Raw genomic sequence first — 7,895 nt, 5'->3', positions numbered from 1 at the left:
TCAATAATAATTGGTATCTGAATTAAATTTCAATGTAAATGGAAAATATATAGAAATCACATCTGAAAAAATGCACAAGAATTGTTTACTATGATACATTAGTTATTTGCACATATGTGCATGCTAGTTTTTTCATAAAATAGGCAAAAAAATAAGCAAATATCTAATGCAAAATAGTGTGAAATTTTGAAGTTTGCATCTAATATGAAGGATTCTTTAAATCGATGCAAAGTCTTTTGTTTTGTATGACTTGAAAACTTGTATTTTTTATATTATTTTTAATCAGAAAACAAAATAGTGATTGTTGTTATCAACCAGTCTATCATTAATTGGGGTTTAATTTGATTTTCTTGGATCTGTGATCATTTGTGCTAGATAGCTCTCCTCTGTTAAGGAATTGTCTGGTGCTTGTTTTGATAAATATTATCATTTGTAAACACCCCCAGAAGAAGAAGGTTATGCCTAGAAGAGTGCCATTGTTATGAGTGAGTCGAATAATGACTCATGTTGAGTATAAATGAGTCATACGTTCAGAACACTCACTAGTTTACCAAGATTATGTTAAAACGATCCTTTGCTGATAGGAAAACTAACCAGATCCACCAAGTATATAAACTGGTTTTTTTTTCACTAGAACTTAATTCTAAAAAAATATACACGGCTGCTAGTAGATTAAGGAATCTGATAGTTTTTTCTTTTTTTTAATTTAAATGGCTCTCGACCTATTTTCTATTTGAACCCACACATGATGCAATGAGATAGCTGTAAATTGTGGAAATATTAAGCTAGTAAAAATATTGGTAAATCTAAAAAAGCAGTTTCACTTTTTGTTGACTTGTTAGATATCATTATTGATTATTCACATTTCAATTGCAATGGAGGCTAACAATAAATAATGTATGGTGATGTTTTGTCACACTTATTTAGAGACATGTTACACATCTATATAAGTATGATTCCTTAACCAAATTTCTTGTAATAAAATGCATACTTGTGGAGCTTCTGAGTGTTTACTATTATTATATTTGGTGTTGTTATTATCATTATTATTATTATTATTATTATTATTATTATTTACTGTTGTTTCATATGACGCATCCAACATTCAAAGTGTTTTCCATGTGAAATTTAATGCTAGCTCTCAAATAATCTTAGAAGCTCCGTGTTTTAGAGTAATAGTATATCACTTTAACTATAATTGCATTGCCTCTATGTCAAAGAATTGTTATTATTTCCTTTGTATGTCTGATATTAAATGGAATTTTCGAGAAATTCATAAACAACCTCTCTGATGAAAGCTGCTCTAATTAAATAATTACAAGCAACCTTTCCAACCAATGAAAAATAACACCCTGCCTGAGAATTCGTCCTTCAAAAACCTCAGCTTAAGGAAATATGAACTGGAACAAATACATTGATGGCATTGCAAAGACTGCTGCAAAGGAGGTGAGTACTCTCTATCATGCTAAAAAACTACTACCCACCTTAGAGTATTCTATACCTCTACATTCCCCCATGCATGGGGTGTTGTTGCTGCATCTGGGCTGGTGAATCTACCACTATCCTCTTTCTCTTGGGTAGGGACCAAAAATTATTTTCAATCTAATACGTTGCCCTTTGTCAACTAAACTTCAAGCCCTGTCCCATCGCCGTAATATTGTATATCTGTGCCTGTTTTATAAATGGTTTAATGAAATGTACCCTGATAAACTCGTTGCAATTGTACCCCCTGAACGTATATATTCCCGACTAACCTGCTTAGCAACAAAATCTCACCCCTACACTGTTGTGGCCCTAAATACGAGAAAGCTTTCTACTCTAATAGTTTCTTCCCTCAAACAGCAAGACTTTGGAATTCCCTTTCTGCTACCTGCTTCCCTTACTGCTCTAATATGCATAAGTTTAAATATAAAGGCAACTAACATCTTGTTTCTCTTTCCTAGGTATGGTCCCAAATAGTACCTCCTCACATGCAAGTGGTGATATGCCTTGTTAGGGTGAACGTGAGTAAAAGAAAACAGTTTACTTCGACAAGCTTTCCATCTGTGAAATATATTATCTGAAGACTGCTTGCTTTCAGACTGTAAAATGTTCTGCTTCAAATCTAATGTCATCAAACACTTGCCATAAACCATTAAGTAAATAATGTTTATCTCTTTTCTTTATAATTTTCAATCCTCTCATAATATTCTTCATGATTTAGCTGATAATTAGTTCATCATATTAACCATTTATCATGTAGTCGTTTGTTCTACTTAATATATTGTGACTAATGTCACCACATATCAAGTATAAAAGTATAAAAGCAAAAAAACTCGAGTCCTTTCTGACAATTTTTTATTGTATTAAATAGTTTTGTAGATTACGAATGTTTAATTTTAGTCATAGGACGAGTAGTATTGAAGTTTTGATCATTCTCTTTAGACTTGAGACATCACTAAAATGTTTAATAAAAATGCATTACATAGCATATAGCTCAAACATTACAGCATATTGAAATAATCACGAGTTTTCTATAAACAATGGCTATACTGCTTCCTTTTCAATGAACTATTTAGAAGAGCACACCAATCACCACAACACTAACTTCGAAGGATAACAAACTACTTATTTAATGAAATTGTAATGTTGATTTACAGAAAAAAAAACTTTTGTATATTCGTATGTCATTTGTTAGACATATCAAATTCTTTCATAAAAGATTACAAATATTATAATATAGAATACTTAGTGTTTTTATGACTTTTTCATGTGTATATTACTATTAAGTAAACAACTTGGTTTCGAATCTCATTTATCATTTAATATGAGACATTAGAAGTGCAAATTCACATAATTATTCATTTTTTATGCAAGAATATCATCTGTTATCAACTCTACAGTAGAATTACAACAAACTTTAAAGGAAACCTTAAAGTTTGCCTATAGATTTTTGTTTTTCTTATTATATACCATATTAGCAGTTCAGCCCGGCTGTGATCGGATCTTATGTACTGTTCATAACTTTATATACATATATATATATATTTTTTTTATTTTATATATATATATATAGATATGATAAAAAGTTTTACTCATGTCCAGGTAACCTATATCGAAAATTTCAAGTGTTTAGACCCAAACTTGGCGGAGGAATTTGTTAGAGTCTGCAAAACTCAACTCGTTTCACTTTAATCTCTTGAAAACCAAATTTTCGCCTAAAAATCGATTAAAAATCTTGCTGCCTGTCTAATACAGTTTATGTAAAATTTCAAATGTTTAGAACCAAAATAGGCTGAATAGTTTGCTAGAGTAATAGTAAAGGTTAATCTTTTGTACATTGATCTCTTGGCAGCAAAAAGTTGAGCCGAAACGCGATTAAAAAGCTTGCCCTATGTCTGAATACACTTAATGTAAAATTTCAAACGTATAGACCAAAGATTAGTTGAGAGGTCAATTTTTTTTTTTACTTTGACTCCAATTCTGACTTCTTAACAGTTTTTGTTTGGGGTTCAAATCAAACTACAAAGTTTGATTTATGTTCAAGGAACTTACATCAAAATTTCAAAACCCAAAATTTGCGGAGGAGTTTGGTAGAGTTTTCAAAGGTCAAATCGATAAACTTTGACCACTTGAGAGCTAAATTTCTGGCCGAAAACCAATTAAAAGTATTTTTCCAAATCTCAATAGCCCTTATGTCAATTTGTAGACTGAGAATTGACAGAGTAATTTGGTAGGGAAATGTACACACACACACAGACAGACACACACACAGGCAATTTCACTTTTATAGATATATAGATATTTAATATACTAAATAATATGTCTCAATTCAATATCATTGCTTTTTTACTCTCAGTAAATATACACATTCATACAGTAAATATACGCATTCATACAGTAAATATACACATTCATACAGTAATATACACATTCATACAGTAATATACACATTCATACAGTAAATATACACATTCATACAGTAAAATACATTCATACAGTAAATATACACATTCATACAGTAAATATACACATTCATACAGTAAATATACACATTCATACAGTAAATATACACATTCATACAGTAAATATACGCATTCATACAGTAAAATACACATTCATACAGTAAATATACACATTCATACAGTAATATACACATTCATACAGTAAATATACACATTCATACAGTAATATACACATTCATACAGTAAATATACATATTCATACAGTAAAATACACAAAGAGTAAATAAATTTTCAATTCTCTTTAAGCATATTAATATTGCATGTGCAGTAAAATCAGGTACATGTGTGCAATTGTTTTTCTAGCAAAGTTCTTGATAGAAAATGTTCTATTATTTTAATAAGTCATAAGAATATGTTATAAGGTAAAAAGCGATGTACAATTATGTGAAAGAACAATAACATTGCCTGTCAGTAAATCTTTACACATGATTGAGGACAGAATTTCTGCCAAGCAGCAATTATTCATTTGTGTCAACACATGATTGGCTTAGTAGGTAAGATTTTTGAAAGTGCCTTCAAGGATGTATTTAATTTTTCAGTGAGATTTCACTAGCATCCGTTTGGTATTCCAAAAATATTCATCCAGAAATAGTGTATCAAGTGATTATGCTATATATATATATATATATATATATATATATATATATATATATATATGTTTATAAAAGGTACTATGTCTGTCTGTCTGTTTTAAAAGTCTATCTCTTCTGAAACTAAAAGCTGCAGAGTGGCGTAAGGGGCCTGAAATGATTGGATTTTTTATGGACCATTCTTTTATAGGTCGTTAGCCGGTTAAAATAGTTTTTAAAGGATCAAAAAGGGGTCGAAATTGAAAAAAATCATCATACATTTGGCACATTACTCCTACTTTATTTTTAATCAGTTAATATGCGTATTATGTTGGTACAGTGGTAACTTAACCAGCTTTGAATGCTACAGTTTTATTTCTGGTTTCGATTCTAGCTAATTTCACCCAAATACTGTTTTTTTTTTAAATGTTTTAATAACGACTTTTTTTTTTTTTTTTTTTATTATTATTATTATTATTATTATTATTATTATAATAATAATAATAATAATAATAATAATAATAATAATAATAATCATCATCATCATCATCGAAATCCGGACAAATCAAAATATCATATTTAAGCATATTTTACAACCGGGCAAAGAAAGGCGCCCTCCGCCTTTGTCACCACTAGTATGCGTGTATAAATATTGTAAAAACCTTACTGTAGTGCACTTAGTAACATTTATATTCAATCATACATTATAGTGTCATTCTACATTACCAAATAAGGAATACAATCCAAAAATGGTCAACAGTTGGTAAGGAATCTGTTATAGTTGAGAGTATTTTAGAGATTGAAGGTGCTATCTTTACTTATTTTCTTTTGAATACCAAAATTAAATAATAATAAATAATTAACAATGTATAACAAAGCAGAGACAAGACATGTTATTAATATAAAGAGTGGGTGTTTATTATGGTTGGTTGTTTTTGTTTTTGTTTTACGGCATATCAACCCTTTTCAGGTTATTTAATGCCGAATCTAGTGATTTGGAAGAACGGTTTTTTAATAGAGTACATTTGTTTTTTTGTTTAAGTCGGTTTCTTTTTAACCCATAGTTGGGACTCGAACAGGTACTACCCCTCTGGGTCAGAGTGGACTTGGGAACAATGGCAATTAAAGGGTCGCTCCACACTACCCAAAGCCCGCAAGCTGGAGGTTCACCATCGGATATAGTGTAATGTCATATCCAGGACCTCTTTATTATGGAATTTTTTACATAAATATATGGTATTCAAAATTATATGGTTGCAAGATTATGTGTAAGCTGGTGATTGGTCAAATATATTTTGTTAGTTTAGATCATCTGGCTCACTGATTTATTTAAACATTACAGTAGAACCACAGGATACGGTAGTAATCTCAAAATTTAATTAAAAAATAAAATAAAATTCAGTGAGAATGAAAATAAATGTTTTATTAAGATTATTACAAATCATTAGCTGAAAAACAAGCTTAAATTGACATAAATTTTCATTTTTTTGTTTTGGAAAAAATAAAATAAAAATAAGATCTGAAATAAATTATAAAATACAACTTAAAATATATGAACATATAATTTTTTTAAAAATTTAAAATCAAAATAAATATAAAAACATAAAAAAGCTTTCTAGCATTGGTGAAATCTGACAATAAAAAAACTGAATTTTTTTTAATGAAAAGCAAAACAAAGATTGTTCCTTTCATCACATAAAATACAATTGTAGTTGGAAGAATTTCATCAGGAATTCAATAGAAAACAGTTTATTAAGCTTCATTATTAAAAATCAATAACATGTGGCATTGGATTATTTCATTGGGTAAAAAATAAGATGTTTCATTGGTAATTAAGCAATTTGACATTCATTTTAATGGGGAAAATCATCTACATAAGTTACTAAACTCAAAACAAACACATTAACGTAAAGGAATGTTTTGTCATGATGATTATATTTTACAACTGTTATTATTAATAAAAAAAACTGAGTAGAGATATTTTACTATCGTGCTCAATCACATAATTAGTTCATTATACTACATAAGTATGATAATAATCATTCTTATTACATTTTAAAATAAGTAAGTGGAATATTATAGAAATGTACAGAAACTGTTTTAGTTATTTTCTACAAAAAAAATGTTTAGGAAATAAATTTACTTACACTTAGTTGTTTTCTCAAAAATAATTAAACACTGTTAAAATGAAAAAGGAAGTAAATGAAGGAAGAAAACTTCACGTTAAAAATTATAACAAACTTCTTAGCTCACTTTTTTTAGTTAATAAATGCTATGAATTGAATGCCTCATGAATAGAATGCTGTGTAGTAATTTTTTTGTTAACAAAAATCTTTACGATTTGCATTTAGAAAACCCAGATGATAAAAAAAAAATGGAATGTCTTAAGAATAGAATTAGGGATACAGTTATGGAATGAATAGTTTTAAGAGGTTTTAATTTTAGATATTTCATTTATGCATGGGACCATGAGATTGGTTCATCAGTAACAGGTGGAATGTAAGGAATAGAATTAGTACAGAATACATCGTTTTAGCAGATTTGAAATTTGGACATATCAATTATTCCAGTTTGTGGCAAGGTCAGTAGCATGATGCAATTTAAAGATAGAAGAAAAGACAATTTCAGCAATCTTCGACTTTTCAGCAAGGGTCGCATATTACGTTGCAGTAACATACTTTTAAAGTGAAATAAAGAGATAGTTCACTAGGAAGTGTAAGTAGTTATTAAGGATGACAAATGAGAAATGACCTTAACGAGAGATGGAACATTCAATGAAAAGTAAAAATAGTTGCTTTGTGTTTGATGCAGAAAGGATTTTCAGATAGAAATTAAATCAAGTCATCCAGAAATTTTGTATTTGTATATCCTTATTTCAAATATATACATCCATATCAAATATACATATATGTTCATTTATATTTATTTCAAATATATATATATATATATATAGAATAAATGACAAAAATTTATATTCCAAAATACATGATGTTGACAATTTTATTCGTTTACATGAATCACTTAATAATTATATCAATTAGTGACTCTATTATGCCCTTAACTCATCAGAAGAAATCCAAGATGGCGTAATGGTAAAATACAATAGGTAACTGCAGCTTCTCTTCCAAATTTTTGGATTCTCCCCATGTTGTACGACATTTTAATTCCTTTTCGTGGATTGATTGTTTCTATTTCTTCTGATGAGTTAAGGGCATAATAGATTCACTAATTGATATAATTATTAAGTGATTGATTTTGCGCTATGAAACAGACACTGTCAAGAACTGTAAGGATGAACTGATGTAAAGGAATAAAATATAAA

This window comes from Euprymna scolopes, chromosome 3 (genome assembly GCF_053919585.1).
Source record: "Euprymna scolopes isolate OS-2025 chromosome 3, ASM5391958v1, whole genome shotgun sequence".
NCBI lineage: Eukaryota > Metazoa > Mollusca > Cephalopoda > Sepiida > Sepiolidae > Euprymna > Euprymna scolopes.
This window is presented reverse-complemented; position numbering follows the sequence as displayed.